Source organism: Phlebotomus papatasi, chromosome 2 (assembly GCF_024763615.1).
Source record: "Phlebotomus papatasi isolate M1 chromosome 2, Ppap_2.1, whole genome shotgun sequence".
Taxonomy (NCBI): domain Eukaryota; kingdom Metazoa; phylum Arthropoda; class Insecta; order Diptera; family Psychodidae; genus Phlebotomus; species Phlebotomus papatasi.
The window spans coordinates 99,220,787-99,244,030 of record NC_077223.1 but is presented as its reverse complement, the minus strand read 5'-3'; the positions used below and the strand labels follow the sequence as shown (position 1 = coordinate 99,244,030).

The 23,244-nt window shown below is 35.0% G+C and overlaps 1 protein-coding gene across 2 annotated transcripts in view; it reads right to left on the bottom strand.

The window, feature by feature from the left end:
- Nucleotides 1–23,244, bottom strand: part of LOC129800369 (beta-1,3-galactosyltransferase 5-like) — a 43,048-nt gene that overhangs the window by 5,795 nt on the left and 14,009 nt on the right. The window contains exon 1 of one of the 2 annotated variants that reach the window (XM_055844706.1): nt 9,323–9,391. The exons of the other annotated variant lie outside the window; for it this stretch is intronic. The gene's annotated coding sequence lies outside the window, so the exon portion shown is untranslated. Of the gene's footprint in view, nt 1–9,322; nt 9,392–23,244 lie in introns of those variants that run through there. 2 annotated transcript variants of the gene reach the window in all.

Here is a 23,244-nt window from a genome sequence, read left to right as displayed (position 1 = left end):
TTTAATAGACGATAAAATCAAAAATAAAAGGTCACACTAATGCAATACTTAGAAAATCGAACAAAACTAATTATTGCTATTTGTATTTTTTGCATTGATATTTATTTACATAGATCGGTATCAAATATTTATATTTTCGCAAAAAAAATCTCTGCATCGAGAAAAAAAAACTGGGGTGCGATTAACTTTTTTCTTCGTAACTTTAACACTTTTCTGGTGTAAAAATATATCAACATTTTTTAATGTTAATTTTACACCTTTTTAAGGGTAAAATTAACATGAAAGAGGGTAACATTAACCCCCAATACACCTAAAAAGCATAATATTTACACCGATTTCGGATCAATAATGCAGGATAAAATAAATATTTCCGGAATGTTTATTTTAACTTTTTCGGATTTCTCTCAGTGTGTGCGCAGCGTTTTATTTTAGTCAAAGCTTTCGAGATCTAGACGACCGACGGTGCTAATTTCGCTTTAATCTTATTGAATATAAATGAGCACCTCTTAAAAATCATGTAAACATGATCCAAATAAGTACTCAAATGACTCAAATGGGTTAACCTTCTATGCAAACAAAGATGTGACCTTTATCTCGACAAAAAATGATTAAAAACTGCATAATGAGCATCTTAATTGTATCAGTTTCAAAGCTATCTTATTACACACTAAAATGTATTTCTTACAACTCTTATATATGCGAAAAATGCGAAATCTGCAAGAAATATAAACACACTCGCTCGACTTTTTTTTTAAATAATTTAAACAAACTTTATAAAGATTAGAAAATTCCACACAAAGCAGGAAAGTTGTGGTATAAAGTTGACAAAATTTGAATTGTTCGGAGAAAATAACAATGATGAGATATGCTGTCTGTCTCTGAAGAAATTTATATGGAAACTTTGTACATCCGTTTCATTTATCATTTCTTTGTCATAGGAACATTTCCTGGGCTCATATTTGCACTTGGTATATCATATGACGACAATTTCTTATATAGAAAAACAGTTATTCACACCCAATAGAAATCTTAAATGATAACAATTGACATAAACACGATGATTTGTGTGGGTACTTAATGTTGTTGCGAGCGCAACATATTTAAATTTAAAACTGTGGAGTGTGTTGCCCTGCTGAGGCGACGAGGGCGCTAGCGACGAGGAGAGGAGGTAGAAAAATCAGCAGCAGCTGATAAGTAAAAGGGCGCCAATCGGTCTCTTTCACCACTGACCGCCGAGGAGGCAACATCAATCACCTCGCCCATCTCCACCAGCCCAATCCCCAGCAGCAACACCATCATCACCACCAAGCATTGAAGCTACTGAAGCCACCGGGAGCCCCCAAGAACACCAAGCCCAATGCTGAGCTTTCCGGAGTAACCTCTGCCACATCCACCTCTCCCAAATTCCCATCTCAACCTCCGTGGGAGTGTTCTCACCGGAGAACACAGGGGAGTGTGGGACATAGTCCTTGCCCCGAACGTGGGACCTGAAGGAAGGAAGGAACGGAGGGAATAGAAGGGAGGAATAAAAGATTTTTCCCAATATTTTGGCGCCCGACGCAAAAGGAAATCGTGAGTAGATTTTCAAGTTTATCCCATGGTTAATTTGCCGGTTCCCCAGAGTTCATTGACCTCTTATCAGTGCATTTTTGGTGATTTTTGCAACTCATTAGGAGTGAATGCGATTGACTTAACGGTGGGGTAATAAAAAATTTGGCGCGTGGAAGAGAATGTTAATTTGTTACTTGTCGTCGTGTAATTTATTCCGTATAATATTCTTTGTAATTTTCCGTTGGAGATTTTTTTTTCTTTCGTGATTTATATCTCCATTGGGTGTAGTTTTCTGGATTTTTCATCCATTTTCTCTGGAATAGGAGTGTATTAGGATATTTTTCTTTCTTTTTTTCCCTTTTTGGGAGATTTTTTTTTCTTTTTTCGGCTATTTTTACCCTCTTTTGGGGAGTTCTCTGTTAGAAATGGAGGATTTCAATCCAAAATTTCTCTCAGAAGAACAACTGGATTGGGAATTACAGGCCAGGGGAATTAAATGGCCAGCTTCATTAGAAGAAGCCCGCGATCTTTTAAAGGTTGCTATTGCTGGCGGAAACCCTTTATTTCCCGTTGAAGGCGATGCTAAAAAAATTAGGGATGACACCTTACAAGTTATTAAAAAATTTAGAGAGCAAGTAGGGAATATCGAGGTCCTTTTTTCGAAGCAAGCTGAGATTTTCACAATGTTTCAGCACATCGAAAATAAATTAAAATTCACATCAGACCCTCGAGATCCCAAAAATGCCCTTTATGGTCCTGCTCTTGCTGAACTTGCAAATTTTAGGCAACAGTTCAGGGAACAGTTGAAGAATTATGCTGCCTCGGGAAAAGTGGGGGGTGCTATTCCTCGTCCTGCTTCACCTGTCCAAAAGACTAAACGTCTTAAAAGCCCAAAAAAGTCCCTATTTTCGGACTGTTATGTCCAGGAGAAGAAAAAGGTACCATTTGAGAAGCCCACATCTAAACTTTCTGCCTCCAGTGAGTCCTTTGTCCCAGAATTTCTTAAGCACCCACATCTGAACCTTTCGCAAGACCGTAGGGATACTTTCGACATCCCAAATATTGGATCCACGGTGTCTCAGCCTCAAGATAGGCCCCAATCCCAATTTGTTACGGTTGAGCAATTTAATGTTCAGAATGCTCAAATAAAAGGTCTTGAGAATATCCTGAAAAATATTCAGGATTCGATGGAGCAATTGAGACTCTCATGTGCTGGTAGAAGATCTCGATCCTCCAGCAGATCCAGTTCTGTCCATTCTGGGGAATTTAGGGATTCTCAACCCCAAAATTTGTCACGCCACTACCCGTTTCCTACACCAGCTCCACGTAGATTAAAACCCCTGCAGTTAAAGGACTGGGGAATTAGGTTCTCTGGTGACCGCAAGGGGAAAAAGGCCAAAATCTTCTTGCGGGATGTTGAGAGAATGGCCATGATCCAGGGCGTTTCTCTGCAGGAGGTGGTTTGGTCTATAAGACTCTTACTTTCCGATGGGGCTGAAACGTGGTATGATTCCTTTTCGGAATATCTTTTAAGTTGTACGTGGGAGGAGTTCCGCGAGAAATTTCTAAGTGCTTTTTGCAATCTTGAGAGCGATTTCGCTATTAGGAAGAAAATTGAGGATCGAAAGCAGGGGGTGGGGGAGAATGCAGAAGTCTTTCTTGCATCCATGTTAGCTCTCTTCGAGGAGCTGGATGAAGAAATTTCGGAAGTCGAGAAAGTTCGTCTCATCCGTAGAAATCTCCATTACTCTCTGTCTAATGCTCTTCTTCTATATGAAATCCCAACATTAGCGGAGCTATCCCAAAAATTAAAACTTATTGAGAGGAACCGCTCCTACGCTTTTCTCGATCGTCCCAGAAATGTGCGATTTAATGAGATAGGGAGTTTTCAGGAATCATCCACAAATAATTCAGAGTCCCTGGCCAGGACTTCTGATCAAAGGGGGCGAAGTGGGGGGAACAATTCCTCATCCTGGGGCAATTCCAGGCAATCTGGAAGGGGTGGGGGGAGAAATTCCTCTTCACGTGATAATGGGCGGAATGGGGGGCGAAACACCAATTCTTCCTCAATTCAGAGACAGGGTGGGGGGAGTAACTCATCCAATGGTGCTGAGGGTACTTCTCAATCTTCTAATTCCAATCCTAATTCCAATCTCAATTCCAATTCCAACCCCAATTCACAATCCAGAAAAAATTCTTGTATACATTGTAAGAGCAATTCCCATAATGTTAGAAGTTGCCCAACAAGACCCAAATACCTTTGTTTCAAGTGTGGTAAGATCGGCACTATTTATGGACTTTGTCCAGTTTGTAACCCTCAACAGGGGGAACCCAATGCGACCCAGTAGTAGACAGAGAGTCTGAGGTCGCGGAATCTCCAAAAAACCTCTCTATGGATGATTCCAATGACCAAGATCTCATTTCTTTTGTTGATACCATTAATGTAAATTCAAATACAGTGGGAGATTTAATACAATTTGAGTCAGACAATGAGTCCTTAATTTCTGATGATTCTGTCCCTCCCTCAGAGGTAGAATCCTTTATTATATACCCTAACGGGGAAAATCGTCCCTATATTAAAGTTAAAATTTTTGACATTGAGGAGGCTATGGCTTTATTGGACAGTGGAGCGTCTCAGAGTATATTAGGATGTGGTTGCATGAACTTAGTAAAAATTCTAAAATTAGTCCCAAGAACTTCGAATATCGTTGTGCGTGTAGCCGATGGTTCAACTTATTTATCCACCAAAGTAGTCGATTTAATGATAACTTTCAATGGTAGAACAGAATTGATTCCCACCCTATTAGTCCCTGAAATTTCCATACCCTTTACTTTGGGGATGGATTTTTGGCATGCCTTTGGCATACAACCAGTTTTGTTGAATGCACTTTCAACAGTCCCTGATTCCCAGGATAATCAAATTCTGCTCTCCCAGTCAGAACGACTGGAGTTAGAAAAATCCATCAAAAACTTTTTAATCACTACTGAGGACTTTTTCGGTTGCACGGATATTTTAAAGCACACGATAGATACTGGTGACAACCCTCCCGTAAGGAAACCATCTTATCCTGTCCCATATCATCTTCTTCCCGCAGTGGATATTGAAATTCAGAGACTGGTTAGGATGGGGGTACTTCGGGAAGTTTCTTTTTCTCCATGGAACTCACCTCCTAATATTCAAATGAAGAAATCGGGCAAAATTAGAATTTGCATTGATGCTCGAGGTTTAAATAAAGTAACAATAAGAGATGCTTATGCTATTCCAAATCTTGAAAGCATTATTAATCGTATAGAAAGCTCCAAATATCTATCATCCATTGATCTGAGTGACGCATTCTTGCAAATTCCGCTCGATGAAGAATCTCAGATCAAAACTAGTTTCGCTATCCCAGGACGAAAGATGTACTGCTACAGAAGAATGCCTTTTGGCTTAGTAAATAGTCCTATGACGATGGCGAGACTGATGGATATAGTTATTGGATGCGACTTAGAGCCCAATGTCTTTTGTTTTCTGGACGATATCATTGTTCTCACTCAAGATTTTGAATCCCATTTGAAAATTTTAAATGAGGTCGCTGGTCGTTTGAAAAAAGCCAATCTTTCCATCAACCTGGAGAAGTCTAAATTCTGTATGTCAGAGTTAGACTATCTGGGGTACACTTTAAGCACTCAGGGTCTAAGTACAAACGATGGTAAAGTCCAAGCCATCTGCAATATTCCTGTCCCTAAAACACCCAAGGCATTACGTCAGTTTCTCGGTATGGCAGGATGGTTCAGGCGTTTCATCCCAAATTTTGCGAGTATTTCGGCTCCTTTAACCGACCTTTTAAAAGGTAATCCTTTAAGGATTGAATGGTCTCCGGAGGCCGACCGTGGCTTTTCGGAATTGAAGCAGCTCCTTGTATCTGCCCCTATTTTAAAACTTCCCGACTATTCTCAACCCTTCATAGTGCGTGCTGACGCTAGTGATGTTGGGGCGGGGGGAGTCCTTGTTCAGGGAGTAGGTAATGAGGAAGGAGTTATTTGCTATATTTCGCGAAAGTTCACGGCGGCTGAGCAGAAGTACTCTACTACGGAAAAAGAAGCCTTGGCTTGTCTATTTTGTCTTCGAAGGTTTTCGCAATTCTTGCTTCATACCAAGTTCACTTTGGAGACAGATCATTCTGCACTCCAGTGGATCTTATCCCAGAAGCAAGCCCGTGGTCGTATAGGAAGATGGTTGTTGGAATTTCAGCAATTTGACTTTGACATAGTCCACCGTCCCGGTAAAAGTAACGTGATAGCTGATTTCCTTTCACGGAACGTTAATACCATTTCGACCCGGGAAGATAAATGGTATGCGTCCCTATATGACCAAGTCTCGAAATCCCCGAGCAGCCTTCCGGAGTATAAATTAGAAGACGGCCGGCTTTACAAGTATATCCGCTATAAAACTCCTTTAGGAACTTATAGTTTTAGGTGGAGATGCTGTGTCCCTAAGGGTGAACGTCAGGCCATTTTGCAGAAATACCATGATGATCCCACTTCGGCACATTTCGGGTTCTTTAAAACTTTCCGCAGAATTACGGAATATTTTTATTGGCCTTGCCTTCGCACAGACGTGCGCAATTATATCCGTAAATGCGAAACTTGTAAGAAATCTAAGGCCCCGAATTATGATTTAACACCTCCGATGGGTAATCATGTAGTTGCATCACGTCCCTGGGAACATCTATCAGCCGATTTTATCGGACCTTTAGTACCTAGTACTATGGGCCATCGCTTTATCTTGGTCTTGATCGACAAGCTGACCAAGTATGTCCTTTTATATCCTCTTAGAAATTCTACTGCAAACTCTGTTATCAAAATTTTGTCTCAAAATGTCTTCCCACAGTTCGGAGTCCCTCGTGTCCTTCTGACCGATAATGGTAGTAGTTTCAAATCCGCTCAACTTCAGTCCTTTTTGAGAAATCTCGGTGTTGCCCAATGGTTTACCTCAGGGTATACCCCACAAGCCAATCCTACTGAGAGAGCAAATAGGACTATTGTTACTGCTATCAGGTCGTATATAGGGTCTAAACACACAAATTGGCCAAAATATTTAGCCGAAATAGGGATGGCTATGCGATCCTCGGTACACGACACTACACAATTTTCTCCGTATTACTTAAATTTTGGGCAAAATATGATTTCACATGGGGATGAGTATACGCATTCCGATGCTAATACGATTCCATCGATCGAAGAGAGGATAAAGGAGTTAAAATTGGCCAGACAGAAGGCCATGGATAGGTCGAAGAAATGCCATGAGGCGTCTAAAAAGCGATACGATTTACGTAAGAAGCCGGGTAGATTTTCCGTGGGTGACGTGGTCTACAGGCGATCCTTTGTGTTGTCTGATGCCAATAAAAAGATTCAGGCGAAATTTTGTCCATGGGTGAAGAGCAAGGTGTTGTCCGTTCACGGACAAACTTACGAGTTGGAAGACCTGAACACTCATCGCAAGGCAGTATTCCACCGTAAGGACATCAAGCCAGGTTAAGGGATTTTTGCCAGCAGGACGGATTATTTTTTTGGCAACAATATCGGCATCGTCACTGGAACTTTCTTTTGTATCTAACGTAACTTGATTTTTGTACGGGTGTATGAGCGGGTAACGTAGAGAGACCATATTATTAATTTTATTTAATTTCTATTTCTTGTGAACGGAGAAATTCATAAGTAGGCCATCGTTCATTATGGATAGACCTAAATTAAAATTATGGTCGTTCGCCTTTAGGTGTTCATTTTGATCGAGATGATTGATACAGATATAGCCCAGCCTTATGCTGAAGCGAACTATGTTCGGCTATTTCAATCATCAAACTGTTATCCCCTTTTAAGACACATTGCTAGCAGTGTCCCTTGGGAATTTAAAGTGAGTAGCACTTCTTGCTGTCACTAGTATTTTGATTCGGTATTTCGTCAAGACGACAAAACCAATCAATTTTTATTGGCCAATACTTTAATTATTTTTCTCCTTCGTCAGTTTTGACGTCACATATAATTTCGGACACCTTAATTCGATTATCTATTTTATTTTACTTTTTTTTTCGATTGGGATGCACTGAATTCGGTCGCGATTTGTTTCCCATTTCTCTGCAGTTAGAGGCAGCCACATTTTTCTGATCGGGATGTAGTTTCTCGAGTAAAATTTTATCATGTTCAATATTCGAGGCAATAGGGCAGTGTCGGTGGAAAAAGGGGTTTTCTCTTTGCCCTTCAGGATTTCTCTTTCCCCAACATTGTAATTCGGCTGAGACTCTCCTTCCCGCTTCTACATTTTTACGCGGAATGCTCTTCAGCGGAATAGCTGAAATCCTGATCGGATTATAATGGTGCTGAGGCGGGAGATTTGGGGGGATAAAATCGTGACCATTCGTGTAGAGTAATTCCCTATTAGATCATGTATATTAATGATCCGCCTTGGTGATCGAAATGGGGTGGTCCTTAGTAATAATATCTTATTCTTTTGAAAGTATTTACACACACTTTAAACTTATAGTTAAGTTATTTCGCTGGCGCTAATAATTAGGTCGGCCTATCGATGCGAAATCCTTAACATTTTTGACTTATAACTATTAATTCTAAATTTTATTTTTTTTTCTCTCGAAATTGTTACTCTCTAATACTACTCATTTTGTTTTGCTCTACTACTTATTAATTGTTATTGTTATTAATGAGATTTGTTATATTTTGTTTTTTTTTTGAGATTGTGGCTTATTGCCCCCTGGGGGGTTCGAAATCTTTTTTTTTTTCTCTTTTTTTTTTGGTGACCCCGGGGTGTGTGTTGCGAGCGCAACATATTTAAATTTAAAACTGTGGAGTGTGTTGCCCTGCTGAGGCGACGAGGGCGCTAGCGACGAGGAGAGGAGGTAGAAAAATCAGCAGCAGCTGATAAGTAAAAGGGCGCCAATCGGTCTCTTTCACCACTGACCGCCGAGGAGGCAACATCAATCACCTCGCCCATCTCCACCAGCCCAATCCCCAGCAGCAACACCATCATCACCACCAAGCATTGAAGCTACTGAAGCCACCGGGAGCCCCCAAGAACACCAAGCCCAATGCTGAGCTTTCCGGAGTAACCTCTGCCACATCCACCTCTCCCAAATTCCCATCTCAACCTCCGTGGGAGTGTTCTCACCGGAGAACACAGGGGAGTGTGGGACATAGTCCTTGCCCCGAACGTGGGACCTGAAGGAAGGAAGGAACGGAGGGAATAGAAGGGAGGAATAAAAGATTTTTCCCAATAATGTTATGATAACTGCACTTAGGACTTAATAAAAGTTCAAATTGATTATGAAGAAAATTTCACAACTATAATAATTTACCAAAGCATAATTAGATTCCTAAAACTTGACAATGCTGTCTGGCAGTATGATATATGCCAAATGATTTTCCATGTTTTTTTTTCACAAAAGTGCACTTTACAATTTTCGCCGCAAATCCTCCAATAACTCACTGAGAGATATATAAAATAAATTAAGCTTTTATTATATTAATTTGGCACAAAATTCTCAAAAAAGCATCACCCGAGCCAAAAATGCTATTTTCTCCTAAGAAATTGTCACAATTTCCACAATGCAATGGTAATTTTTAGTATTGGCGTTAAGAGAGAAACTTGGCCAAATATATTAATCTCTGAATGGAATATTTGAATAAATCAGCTGCCATATGAGATGACTATAAATAAAATGCGTCAAGGCAGGATAATTTTAGGACAAAGATTTATGAATTGAACTAAATATTTTACCACTTCTCACAGAGTCTTCACTGATCGTCTATCACGGTTTGAATGATTGGTTCTTCTTTGGAATTGGTGGGAATGATGTGTCAATAGTGATCACTTTATCTAATCTAAAGTATATCGCTCATTTTATATTGTAGTGACACACCTCCATTAGAAACTCATATACTCAGAAAAAATGGTTTGTGGAATATTTACATCAAACTTAGAAAACCAAATTTAAAATATTTCGGAACTATATAAGAGAATTAAAATATAAAAATGCTAAATAAATTTGTCATTAGGGAAGACTGGGGCAAAATTAGTCAGAAAATGATTTTTTTCATCACAAAAATATGTTAGTAGGGTAAATTGAGCTAATTCAGAACCTGCTCTAAATGGAAATTTTTCGCTACTCCAAATGGAAACGTCATTGTTTTCCTGATAAATACAGCACTAAATTATTATATTTATATATTTTCTATACCACAGTTTCATTATTCAGTTAATTTTGCTCCAAATAAAGTGAAACTCCATTCACAATCACAAATTTTAATTTGTTAATTTCTCAGAAAAATTAAAAGTGTACCTTTTCACCATCGAATTTTTCATCGATCGATTATATTTTCCAATGACAAGCACAATAAATTGACTGTTGTTTATCCGTTTTGTTTAATATTGTCATATTTCTGGCTAATTTTAGTTAAATTAAGTGCTAATCTTTATTGTCAACGGTACGTGAAGTTTTCAAATGAAATAATTACCTATTTCGTAAACAAAAATGATTTTTCTGAAGTGTTCGCAAATGCTTCAATAGGAGACCCCGGAAATATAGCTTTTTTGGAGGGATTTTCTTATTGTTTTAGACGAGAAATGAGAAAAGACCAGAAATAAGAACAAATACTGCACTTAAGAGCAACTCAACAAGGTTTCGGAAGACTTTCATCACGGTTTCACTTACACTGTTTGTCTCCAATTAGAAACTTTCCCTTGTCTCCATTTGGATTAATATGTTTCCAATAGAAGCATTTTACGCTGGCGTATTTTTCTTGTATTTAAGAAGTTTTCAAATTATATCTAAAGAATTTTCACTAAACAGTAACATTCTAGAAGAGTCAAGGAGCAAATTTATGTAATTCTCTTCAGAAAAAATATAAACTTAATGTGTTGAATCTTCTGTCAAAGTTAAAACGTCTGGAAATGGTTTTGAATTAGGACATTTACCCTATCAGGTTTATAAATATTTTAAAGAATAGGAAGGGAGGTGTTTACTTCGATAAAATTATTGTTTCCACAGGAATTCTTTGTAAGGCAAACTTTAACATCTTAACCCAATATCTAATACCATGAGTGACTAATTTTACCCAATATGCCCTATGTATGATGGATCAATTTCATTATTCTAAATGTAAATAGGACTAGAATAGTTATGTCTAAAAAATTTTTGGCCACGCTTCTTTTATAGTGCATTTTAAAGCGCTCTTAAAGCCTCTACACATTGAGAGTAATTTTTGTAAAAAATCGCATTTTTGACAGAATTTTGACGTTTCCACCTACAGCACTGCAAGCAATTTCGTTCAAATGAGCATTTTTGATGAAAATTGCTCCTAGTGTCGTAGATAGACTACGAGAATTAGAGTCGTAGAATAGATACGTAGAAGTCTTTTGATGAACGAAAAAATTGATTAGCGCATCTTCAGAAACCACGCCCACTAGCGTTCATTGTTTCCACATAAACCTCAAAATTACCATATAATTTTCCTTGAAAATGTAGAAAGTGGTGGTATGATTCTCGGATTTTGAAAATCATTGAATAGTAGTTACTGTATTGTAATTGCTTTAGAAAATCTTATTGAAGGCGTGGTCTATTTTTTTGGTGGGCAGGACTTATTGAATCTGAACCATATAAATAATAGTGTTAATGGTTTACTTAAATTGTGTTACAGTATCCACCAATTGAACACTGACAATTAAAAACTATCGAATTTAATTTGGTCATAACCCTCGAAGAAGGCGTGGCTTATAATTTAATAGTATTGTATTTAAGTACAAGTTACCCGAATTTACTTTCAGATGTATTTTATAATTATGTCAATCTGTTTCCTAAGAATTGAATTACAAACTAGATTACAATATATTATTAACAAATAATTAATTTTTTATTAATTGTAAAATAAAAAAAAAACTAAAAATATGCCTACAAACTTTTTATGAACCTTTTTTATCTAAGTAGTTATGTCGCTTTAATTTCAAATGAGCGTTGAATTTTTGGGTCAATACACGCGAGCAGAAAAATGTGATTGAAACGTTTTTCCCAGACATCTTTCAAAATAGCCTTCAAAACAAATAAAAATTATTTACACACCATTGACAAAGGTACTTTGAGCCCCAATAGATTTCTTATTAGATAACAAACTTTTCTGTTTCATTTTAGTATGTTCACGAGCTAACAGTTCACAGAAAATGACGTACTTATAAATAAAAGATAATCTCTTATCAGTATAGTGCCTTGATATAATATATGTACATAAGAAAAGAACAAGAAAATTAACATCTTATCACACAGTGATAAGTTTTCTTCGTTTCAACATTCCAGAAAAATTTCTTCTGAATTTCCCTAGAGATTATACTGAAAAATTTAAAATTCCATTTATAAGGCATTACTGCATTTCTCTCAAGAAAATTGATCATTAAAACCATGATACAGCACAAAATTCAACATTTCCACCACAAATCGATGCATATTTTACGATCACATTTATCCCCCTTTATACCCAACCAGCTCAATATCATATAAAATATTCATTGTTTAAATAAGAAATAGACACGAATCGCCTTCACATCACGCCTGGGTTATTCATTTATTCGGGATTAACAAGTTGAAAATAATATTTGCATAGAGCAGAAAAACAGCAACAACATTATACTTTACTAATATAAATCTCTATATTACTGATTTCCTTGCACTGTGATTTAATCTGTTGACATGGGGAGAAATATGAAAATCTGCCAAGAGATTGGTGTATGCAGAGAAATTAGCAACAATTAAAAATATATTCAAGTGAATCGTGACCTCGATTAAGTGTAGGGGAAGATATTGAATTAGATTTCCCACACATCGAGATATTTTGAGCGTGACAAATCTCATGTGATAGCACAATCATAATAGAAAAATTAAAAGGGGTGTTATGTGGATAAATAATCATGCAAATGATTTAATAGACTGAATATAGTACAGCAATTATTCTATAGAACAATAGTGTTATTAAGAAATTTAGAACATGCAATTGACAAATTTTCTCTAATAAAATTAATTGTTGCTCAAATACCAGTTGAATTTGAAAAGTTATGCAAATAAAACAAAATTAAAGAGAACTTAAGAAAGTTTGAAATTGAGCCCAAATTCCTTTTATTTATCTTCTAAGAAGTGATTTAGTAATGTGAGGTTATGTTTAACATAACCTTCAAAAACCTAGTCCCCGGCGATTGGCCTTCAAAGTTGAAGCCAATTTCTTACTTTCACATACAAATTCATAGGGGAAATGCTCATAATTTTGTCCAGTTTCTTATTTTGGACACTTTGAGGATAATATTGGACACTAAAAATAAATTGATTAAAATGATGGATTTTTATTCCAATATTTGATGAATAATGAATTCTATCTAAATATTTGTTCTTTTTTGAAGATTTTAACACTAAATACGTTAAAATTTGAATATGATTTGAGTTGAAATTGCTTTGTTGAAAATTCAGTGTGAGCAATTGCTTACGAGAAATATGACAGAACTTCGTTGCTTACTTCAGTCTTATTTAGTTTTGGTGAAGTACTAACAAAGTTTGTTCGCTGTTTTTGAGTGATATTATTGAATATTCATTGAATATTGTGTTGATTCACGTTACTGATGATTTGTACATTTGACCTGAAGTGAGATTTGCCTTGTGAATTATATTTTTCGTGTGAAAAATGGGAAATTTTTTAAGACATTCACCAGTGAGGTGATGATTCTTATTTTGGACAGGTGTTTTTCTCACGAAATTTCGTGAAGTTTTAGCTTTTGTGATGACTAGGTTGGACAAATGCCTGGAGAAACAAAGGAGCATCATCTCTACGAAAGAGATGTAGCGAGAAATGCCTTGAAAGGCTCCCGGAAAGGGCAGGGAATGAGCGAATCCGCACGTACTTGGAGTACCGAAGTCAACTCACTTTAATGAATGATATGGAAAGTTTCCGGGCTTCTTGTGACATTCTACGTTTCCCTTACATGAACAGGAAGAGGACTTGGTAAGATTGGTTCATCAAATGAAGAACAATGGGCATCCTATTGAGGCGGATTAGCTGTCCAAATTTACAGTCAAGTTGGACAAATTAATAAACAAGTTGTCCAAAATAAGAGCCAAAGTCACCTCTACTTATCAATTCATTTTTAAACGTATTAAAACTAATTTTAATAAAAATAAGACGATAAATAGCTTGCTAAGTTTCTAAACAACCCTTCTGAAAAGAGAGTAACAAGAAATGTCAATTAGTATAGAAAATATCGCACTTCAAACTTGGGATATCGATGCTTATATGCAGACTGTCCAAAATTATGAGCACTTCCCCTATGGGAATTTTTCTGCACTCGTGATCGTTATGCTAAATATTTAAAAAGTGAGAAGTTTTTTCGTATTATAAGATACCTTTCCGTATGGAGGGATAAAGATACTAAATTCTTGTTGAAATAAATTTTTTCCTTGGAGCAGCGTGAGCTGAGTCCGAGATCAATTTAGGAATTGGCTTCAAATAGCTCCATATAAAAAGGCCAACTTGCCAGGCGCTTGCAAAAAACCATTTAAACTACGAAAGAAAGAATTTTCGTTCTTCTTACAATACAGATTTTAATACAAATAATTTAACAAGCCAAGCTCTTCAATCGCAGTTTGGCTAATGAAGATCAAGCATTTAAAAAAAAAATGACATCACGTTAAAATGCTAAATTTTTCTGCAGCTTCCCTGCATTGCATTCTTCAAATATTTATTATAGAACAAAATTTCTATAACACTATTCAAGAGACACATTCTGCCATTCAATTCTCTATTACATACAGCCCCCTGGAGAAATTCTATTGTTTCTTATATATATATATATATTAAAAATCAATTTACTACAAGAAAACCCTTTCACGTTTACTGTACTATTCACACGTACAAAAGCCAGTACAAGATATAGAGTGTAATAAAAGAATTCAATCTTCTATTGAGAATTCATGAAAGTCGCATGGTTAACACATCCCCTGAGGGATTCAGTTTCTGAATTCACCCCAAATAAAAATCATTGTTTAATACCCAGAGGGACACTACTTGAATAGCGAAGTTTTCGAAAGCATTTGGCACAAGAAAACGTCTCTTTGCTATTCAATAAAAATAAATATTGAAACATATATTGCAGCGAAAAAAAGACTTTAAAATATGCTTTTGGAGAATTTCGATTTAAGAAGTCCTGACGTCTTTTTATGGTTATACGTTTTGGCGTCTACACACTAGAAGCAATTATCGTCAAAAATTGCCCTTTAATAAAAATTGTCGTTCACAGTAAATAATTTTTTTTTTTTAAATACTTTTTATAAAGTTGCGAAATTTAAAAATTATGAAAATTTTTTTTGTGTTTACACTTTTTACACAGTTGAATTTAAAATGTATTTTTATTTAAAGGCTGTTGAATAGGGTAGAGTCAGTACTTTTCGCCACCATTAAGCTTTAGGGGCCTCGTAATGTGTGATATTTTTGTCAGACTAAAATGAATTTTTGTATAAAGATACTTTGAAGCAATATCTATTTATATATCTAGGATACGTCTCGAGAATTTTAGAGAATCTCATTGAAAAATATGAATTTTCCCCAATTATGCTTGTTTCAGTACTTTTCGCCACCTGTTTTAAAACGAATTTCAATTAATTAAGAGACGTAATAACGTATTGGGATATTAGAAAAGAACATATTATGAGTGTTGAAATGTTACTTATTCTTAAATGCTTTAAATTAGTTGTTTTATATTAGGTGGCGAAAAAAATGGTTACATGGCGAAAAGGGCTGACTCTACCCTACTCAAGAAAACTCACTTAATTTTCGACACAACAAATGATTTTTTTTAGAACAAAGTTTGTGTAAAGAACGTTGGATTTCTTTTTAAGGCATTTTAAGGAACATCAAATATGTTAACAAATGAATGGGGGTGGAAATGGCAGGTAAAACGCGTATGTAAATGGAGATTTCTTTAATTTTTCGTAGTGTTTGACAACTCTCATCTGGATATTGGAAAAATGAATGTAAATAGACGCCTTTATTCCATATTATTCTAGCTATTCTAAGTCAATTTTGACCTTTTTCCTCCAAAAGATACGTTACTTGGTGGAGAAATTTGGTGAATATCCGACGCAGGGTAAGATAAGGTAATTTGTAATCATGTCTATTTCGAAATTTTGAGATTTTCCCACTGTTTTAGATGGGCAAATAGAAAAAGGAAACCACGAAGAAGTACAAGACTTTACATTCAAGGGTACTTCTTGAATAAATGAATTATTATTATTATTATTTTACCCGGTTTTTCGAAAAAAAAATCCAGGAGTTCTCTAGTATTTCTAGAACAAGTCTTTATAGGTTCCTCAACGCGTTTCCCGCTTTAAAAAAATTACAGTAAGTTTCACTGGTTTAGTATTCTCCTATATTGGGGTCTTTGGTTTCCAAAAGTTCTCCAGCCAGACTAGTTTGGGTTCTACATTACAATGGGATAAATTTACTTCAAAGGGACAGATAATCCTAACCGGCTTACACTGGTAAAAATAAAAGGATCAAATTGATCCAAATTTGATCCTTTTGCAAGGCCTCTACACATTGGAAGAAATTTTCGTCAAAAATGGCTTTCTTGAAGAAAATTGCCTGCACTGCTGTAGGTGGAAACGTCAAAAATTTTTTCAAAAATGCAATTTTTGACGAAAATTGTTGCCAATGTGTAGAGGCCTTTATGCACATCAGAAGGTATGTTCAGTATTAGGCTGCAAAGGTGCATAGTTCACACCCTTCACCTCTCACTCATAGAAGGTTAACCCTAGGGACAAGGCACATTTTGTACACAGTAAAAAAATTACAAGGATAATCGTTGGTTTGCTTTTTTACCACGATTATTCTTGTAAAGTTACACAAATTATGTATTTCAACAAAACGTGTAATCTGAAAATGTGTAATTTAAATTTTATGTAATTGTAAACTGTGTAATCAACTGGGAATGATTACACAGTTTTGTATATTTTGTTACATATTTCGTGTAAAATTACATAGTTTTCAAATAAAAGGTGTACAAATTACACAGTTTTCAGACAAAATGTGTACAAATTACACAAATGTGTATTAGTACACACGATTACATGTTTAATGTAAAATTTACAATGAAAATCATGGTAAAGCAGCCAATTTTTTTTACTGTGTACCCACACAAAGGATTCAAAATAACGGCAGGGGCTTTAGTCACGGAAGCGATTCGTCTTGCATAGGGGAAGGGAGCACCTTTGAAAGTGGGGCACCTTTGAAATTAGGATTTTTCACCTATTTTTAAATAAAATTGAGCCTTTATCGTGATATAATTTAGGTGCACAAACAGATTGAAAAGCTAAATTACATTATGATATGGCTCAGTTTCACTTAAATATAGGGGGAAGTGGGGCACTTTTGAAAGAGGGGCACATTTGGAATTGATATTTTTCTCCTATGTTTAAGTGGAACTGAGTCATATCATAATGTAATTTAGCTTCTCAATCTGTTTGTGCACCTAAATTATGTCACGATAAGGTTAAATTTTATTTAAAAACAGGTGAAAAATCTCAATTTCAAAGGTGCCCCACTTCCCCCTAGGAGAAAAATCCCAATTTCAAAGATGCCACACTTTCCCCTACGTAAATTCTTATAATGTAAATAGGTTATTACACTTCAATTGAAAGTGTCTGATCTTTCCCAGTCTCCAGCTTCAAAAACTTGAGTGATGATATAATGAATTTCACATCAACTGTCCTTTCAGTTTCTTTTGAAACTTAAATGAATTTTTATATATTTTTGACGGAAAATACAATATTTTGTCTCACGTGAAATTTCATAAAAAAAATTCTTTCTATTCATTTCATGCCAAGATGTAACGTCAAATCACGAGACTTCACATCGTTGCTAATTTTGAAAGAAAGTTTTAATTGATACACCAAATAAACTGGTGGAAAGTGGTATACTAAATTTCATGTCTTGTGACTCTTCGTGAATTTTTTTTTATGTCACTTCTACGTCTCTTTCATGCAACGTCACCTGTTTTCCCCATCAATTTGAAAGTGTCGTCAATTGGGGTCTAATTGAAAATTTGATGCTATTTGGTCGTAAACATCAATTACTTAGTCCAATTCAGCCACAAATCTCAACTTGATACAGCTAAATTCACAGGCAGTAAATAACTTAATTATTTTTGTGGTCGAGCTCATCTCTAGACAGTATTTGAAATAATATTGATTGTAAGAATTCCACCCACATCAATTTGCACATATTTCTTGGAACAGATCAACAAATCCAACAGAAAGAAAACATATACAATAATTCATCTTAAGAAATAAATATAAACATTTAACGCATTGTTTAGTTGGAAAATTCGCATTTTACATGAGGCAAATGATCCTCAAAGCCTCAAAATCAGAAGATCTGCTTTTCATTGAGGAAGGTGAAACACGTGAAAATTGAATTCGTCTCTTTTGAACAAACTCTATTTATATCACACAAAATAACTCTATACAATTCTATGTGCTTCTCTCTCCCTAACAATTCTTGCCAAAACTAAAGTCACTATTTAAAGTGGATGCTTACAACTCTAAGACACGAGTGAGGAATCATTAGCAAGAGAATGAAAGGTAAGAAAATTATACTTGACGAAAGAAAATAATTATTATAATTGCCAGAAATTATTCAAAAGAGACACATTGTTAATACTCTAATATTGAAGTATTCAACTAATTAAATTCACCTTTTCAATTCATCAACAAATTATCGTCAGTATAATGTATATCTTTCTAAGTAAAACAACAAATTTTTACATACGGCATTCCATCTAAAATTAACTCACCAAGTCAATATTTTCCCAGTACAGGAGAAATTCAATTAAACTTGGGAAACTTCATAAGTTGAGGATCTCCGAACAATCCCAAAATAGCTCTTATCTTCGTGGAATAATAACACAATTCTGCACAAGTAATTATTTTGCAAAAGTTTCAGGTTAGCAAGCGTGAGGAATATGCGTTTCGCTTTTCACATTATTTAGGAATAGTTATGGGAATTTTGGCACGTTCTGACAATTTATGGATTCATTAAAATTACATCTTATAGCACTCATTTATGCTCTTATTTTATGAACTTAAATTTTAACTATCGAAACATTGCCATTGAGTTTTTAAGTGCAATTTAATATTCGGTTTTGTTTATCACTTTTTGTGCTCAATGTTACTTGTATTTCTTTATTTCTTTATGGTTTATATTTTGTATTAAACTTAATGGTAAGTAATCTTTTTTAAAAATCTTAAATGTTTAACTTGATGCATCACTATCAAAACAAGGAATTGTAATAAAGTGCATTATGATAAGAGGGTTTCTGGCATACTCAAGTTATCGGAATGTATTGGTCTTTCAAGACCGGAGGTTAGTCTTTTCAAACTTCATTATGATAATGGATGGCTGAGTAAGCGCAATAGTCCTTTAGAGACTTTAGAAATTCAATCCACTTTACTCGTTTGATTAAATGCAATGGCAAAGTGGAAAATACTTTGTGAAATGTTCGAACCATATCGACTTGTCATAATATAAGTCGAACAACTCGATTTTTTACAAAAATCGTTTTATTCGCTTTTTGGATACTTCATTATACCATCTACATTCCCTGTGAATATTATACTTGAAAGTTAATTATTTTCAAAATTATACAGGTTTTAAATCTCAAAAATCATATACTCTGCATGTAAAATCTTAGCTTCAAATCGCTCTCCTGTAAAATTTTCTTATTGCGAGTTATTCGTTTCTTATTCTGAGCGGTCGATATAATTTAGTTCGATACCCCTTTTGAAATATTTTGCTCAGAGAAACTATCAATTTTGGCAAAACTTATTCTCAAAATTATTAGTGAATCAATGAATTTTCTACCATAATATGCATAGATTTTCCAAAATGTATCCCTTCCAGAATTTTTTTTTATTAAATCCGCGTAAAGTTTGTCATCAACCTACGTTAAAAGTGACATTAGTTAATTATTCCACTTGTCTTGAGTTTGTCTTTTTTGCTTTTTCTATACTATAATCGGAGTTTTTATTGACAAAAACATCTTTTGAATATTATATAATAAGCATATGCTTTATTAAAAAAAATATGAATTTATGTGAGGGTCGTCGAAAACCGTAATTCGATATCTCTTACTGTTTGAGCTACACACCGGAGATAAGTTGAGAAAATCGCGGATTGTGTATATTGCTTTCTCTTTGAGTTAGGGTAAGGGGTCCCGGTCAAAATCCCGAAAGCCAAAATCCCGAAAACCAAAATCCCAAAAGCCAAAATCCCGAAAACCAAAATCCCGAAAGACAAAATCCCGAATTGGCCAAAATCCCGAAAGCTAAAATTCCGAATTCTTACAAATGCCATAGCACTCCCACGATTGTAATAGATTTATCGTTAAATTTTTTGTGAAACAAGGGACTAACTCAAGCAAGTTGATCCCTTGTCATTCTAATTTCATGAAAATTTGCGCATCATTTAGAATGACAAGGAGCTAACTCATAAAAAAAAACATATTTTGAAAGGTAAAAATATGTATGTTTCGATGTTTATAATAATGCTCATTCAAATAGAAAAGAATTAAATTGTTTTTATTAACATACTTAATTGAGATAATTATTTATACAAAGTTGAATCTTTCATGATGTCTCCTGAAAACTGGCTCAGATTGAGTTGGCCCCTTGTAATTTCCAAGGAGCGATATAATTTCATCCCCTTCTGGATTTTGAACATTCGGGATTTTGGCTTTCGGGATTTTGGCCCTTTCGGGATCTTGGCGTTCGGCATTTTTGCTGCCTCCGACGGTAAGATATGCTAATTCGGAATCATGTCTATTTTGGAATTTTTAGATTTTTTCACTGTTTCAAAACCACGATCAAGTACAAGAGTTTACATTCGAGAGTAATACTTTGTTGTTTTTTCCTTTTGCTATCTAAAACCATCAGGAAATCTCAAAGTTCCAAATTAGAGATGATCCCAAATTACCCCATTTTACCCTAGAGCCTAGAGCAGTAAAATACCAAAAGAATGGTCTATGACAAAGTTGCAAAGAAATAAATTTCTTATGAAAATGTGTCTAGTGCATATTTTTTCCATTTACAGGGACTCGTAATAAAGTGAATTAAAAGGTTACAAAATACCCCATACTTCCCAATGTTTTCTTCAGTATTTTTAATAATTCTGCAAAATTAACTCTTATAGAATATGCTCTCAAAAAGTACGTTTTTCTTAAAGGTAGAAGAAAATGATTTTTGAGTAGAGTGTTCCCATAAATATGTGTTGTTAAGGTATTTCTTGGATTTTCTGGGAACTCGTGAAAATATATCTTTTTTGTCACATGTTGCTCCTTATTGCCCTTACGTCCAAATCAGAAAAAAAATTATAAGAAGCAATATGACCCAGTTAATCTCTTCCACTGTCTGCGAAATACCCGATTTTCTATATGTAATTCCAGGTTCGATCTTATATAGGCCATACATAAAATGAATTAACATTAAGAAAAGCAATAAGTGTAATGTACCACCCTTTGAGAAATTACTTCATTTCACTTAATTATTTTTTATGAAAAGACCCTGTTACCCATCCATTAGTGAGACTGTTAGTCACTGTTATTGTTGACTGACAACAAACAATTTTCAGAGAGACACATTGGGGATGGCTATTGGATAAGCCCCCCCTTAATACACCTTAACACCCGATATGTGGGAGTTGTATTGCAAGTTTACCCTATTGATTCAGCACCCACTATCCCTGCAACACTTCATTATTCAGCGTCTATTGAGGTGACCACATTGGAATAAAATCAATACAGTACCATCATCCTCAACCTTGGATATATTGTTTCTCGTCTGCGTCTATACTACACACAATATCACATTCATGAATTAAACACTTGAACCCACACCACTTTCTTCATTGCCCATGAATCCCTTTTTTTTCGGATGGGTATACCACCCATAATAATTTTCCAATGACGAAAATATTGAATTAAGAGTATCTACATATAGTTTCACTTCCCCCTAGTACACAAATGATCAACTATGAGAAATCGATTGGGTGTAAGAAATGATGGTACCCCTATATCAAATATTGAAAGGCATTCGGTGTTAGAAGGTCAATTGGTCTTCTCACTCTTATCTATTTTTACTTTTAAGAACTTCTAATATATATTATTTTTATCAATTCAACCACAAGTACATACAATTTTTCTTCCTTGTCTTACTGATGGATTGGCTATCTAATAGATAGGTAATATTATTAATGAGAAATCAAATATGAATATTTTATTGATATTATATGAATTTTTCATGAGATTATTATAATGTATGAGTATATGTTTTGAAGAATTTTCGTCAATAACTTTTTAGGGTGGCGGAACCATTTAATGTTGTTTTTAGAATATGTTTTCTTCACTGAGAAAAAAGAGGGTTCGATTAACTTTAACACTTTTTAGGTGCAAAAATATATCAACATTTTTTAACGTTAATTTTACATATTTTTAAGGGTAAAATTAACATGAAAAAGGGTAACTTTAACCCCCAATACACCCAAAATGGGTAATATTTACACCGATTTTGGATCAATATTGCAGGGTAAAATTAACATTTCCGGAATGTTATTTTAACTTTTTCGGATTTCTCTCAGTGTTGTTACAAACTGTAGATTAGGGGAAACTGGGGCAAAAAGTCACAAAACGGATATTTTATTTTTTATAAGCTACCCGAACACCTCCAAAATTTCTAATTAGCACAGCTAATTAAGAAATTTACCGCTCTACAACTCTGTGAAAGTCATTTTGTTCTATTTTGTAAGAAAATATATTTATCGTAATTTTGTGATCATTCCCAAAAATGCTGGGGCAAATAGTATCAGGCATGGGATACTATCACATTTTGATTCGGTTTATTACGGGATTCCGTAAATTTAAGTAAAATACCGAGATTACATATTTTCATAGGAAATTGATTCTTCTATACTTTTGTAAAACACCGTTTTCTCTATCTGAGCGGGAAAAGCGATTTTCAAGCTATTTTACAAAAAACACATGAAAGACTGCAAATCGTTTGACCAATGCAAACAACAAACGTCGACACATGATATTGACGTTTTTGTTGCCGTGAGACATCATAAATTGTTTCGGTTTTTTTGACTTTTTGCTCCACAGCTTTTGTTACTTTTTACCCCAAGTGGTCGTTTGTAATACAAGGATTTCTGGAGAACAGAATTTTTGTAAAAAATCTAAAATAGATAGCGGATTCGTATTCAAAAAATATCCAGATAATTTGGGAAATATTCACTAGTGCATCAAATTTAAAATAAGTAGGGTCGGAGGAACGTCTGTTCGACAGGGAACCCCTATTGACACTTTTGTTAAAATGTTGAAAATTATTTAATTGATCTAGTAAAATATAAGTAATATAACATATTTTTTTGTAATATACCTTTTACTATAAACAGAGATGTTCACATTTCATATCCCAAATAGTACAGAGTAGTTTGTCAATAGGTGCTGACACGATTTCTTAAAGTGTCAATAGACGTTCCTTTAACTCCAGTTAATAATTGATATCTTCTGCACGGAAAATATTTCAAAAATAGGGCTAAAAATTTCGATATTTTTTTTATTTTCTA